Raw genomic sequence first — 1,844 nt, 5'->3', positions numbered from 1 at the left:
AATCCAATGCAATCGTTGGAAAAGATTCGTCTGATTTAAAAGAGAATGGCGCCTCGGTTGGCTGTTCGGCAGATCCGCCACTCTTCATACCCATGATGGAGGGGATTTTTTCAAAGTATCATTCTCCATGTTAAGTGCAATGGAAAAAGCATCTCACAGCTTAGCGGGGAGGTGTTTAGAATTCCCGAAAAATGTATCACGTATTTTGTGAATAACCGCTTAAAATCAGCGATTTCATTTTTTAACAACAAAAATAATTTTCTACCAAGAAAAAAAAAATACAAATTTTTAATAAAAGAATTGAATTTTCAAACCAAAAATATTTTTTTACCCTGTAAAAGAAATAGCGTTAACGGAATTTTTGTATCTTCTAGTTAGAAAGACAAATTTTTTACCGAAACAGTTGAATTTTTAAAGCAAAAATATAAATTTGAAACAAAAAAAATGAATTTTTAATCAGGAAGTTAAATTTTTTACCAAAAATATAGATTTTTTTTAAAATGCATAGATTTGCAACAAAATAGTTACATTCATAACCAAAGATAAATTTTCAACTAAAATTATGAAACTTCAACAAAAAAGAAATTTTTAACAAAGTAGTTCAACTTTTAAGGTAGAATGTAGTGGAATATTCAGCCCAAACAAATTTTTATTTCAAATAATAACCAATTGAATTCATCCAGAAAAAAATAATCTTCAAGGAAATAGTTAAAACCAAAACAGATTAATTTAAAAAATGTATATTAAAATAAAAATAACGAATCTTAAAAAAATTGAATTCTGAACCAAGGAAGATTTTCGAGAAAAAAAAAGAATAAAAATGTTTACAAAATTCACGAATTTACAAATCAAGAAGACAAATTTTCATCATAAGAGCTGAATTATTAACCAACCAGCGTGACTTTTTAATTGAATTCGTTAAATTATCAACAAAATATGTAATTAAATATTTAATCAAGGACTTTATTTTCTTACAAGCAAAGACGAATATTAAAAAAAGGCATGCATTTTGAACAAGTGATTACACTATGACCCAAAGAGAGGTACTATCAACAATCAGTGTAATAGTTGATGTTTAACCAAAAAAATATATTAATGAGAGAATGTGTTTTATTCTGGTCATACGGTCCAATATAAATAAAAATGGATTCAGATGTCAATGAATCTTTATTCGTCAATTTTAATTAATATAACCAACGTACGTTTCAACCTAGTTGCAGGTCTTCTTCAAGGTAATACATCACCTAATATAAAAATTTTTTTTAACAATATGTAATACATTTGAAAGAATTACCAACTTCATTTAAAATAATAATAATAATAATAATAATACATTTTTTTTTAGTATTATGTATAAATTTACCTGTACAATGTTGATATTAAATCCAAAACAAGACATTTCAATTGAGCATAATTTTGGAGAGAGCCCAATTTTTCTGATCGTCAAAAGTTAATTTTTTTTTTTTTTTTTTTTTTGTGTACATCATTTGAAAACTTAACACTTTGAAGCCTCAAAATTAGAATAGGTTCCAAATTAAATAATGTTAACTACATTTTAAAATAGATTTCAACCACAACAGTTACTTATTGTTTCGAAGGACAAACATGGACTAACGAATACATAAGAAATAAAGTCAATATTACATGACTAAATAGAAAGGCCGATATTAAAATGGAGAATTTCGTGAAAAGTGCGCCAAAGTAAATTGAATTTAAATTTCTTTATTTTAATTAAATTATGTAATAATTGATATATAAAATATTTTTTATAAAATAGTCTGATAAATTTTATTTACATTTAATATTTCAGTTTTTAAATTGATGGAATTTTTACTAAACTTATT

This window comes from Belonocnema kinseyi, chromosome 3 (genome assembly GCF_010883055.1).
Source record: "Belonocnema kinseyi isolate 2016_QV_RU_SX_M_011 chromosome 3, B_treatae_v1, whole genome shotgun sequence".
Classification (NCBI taxonomy): domain Eukaryota; kingdom Metazoa; phylum Arthropoda; class Insecta; order Hymenoptera; family Cynipidae; genus Belonocnema; species Belonocnema kinseyi.
This window is presented reverse-complemented; position numbering follows the sequence as displayed.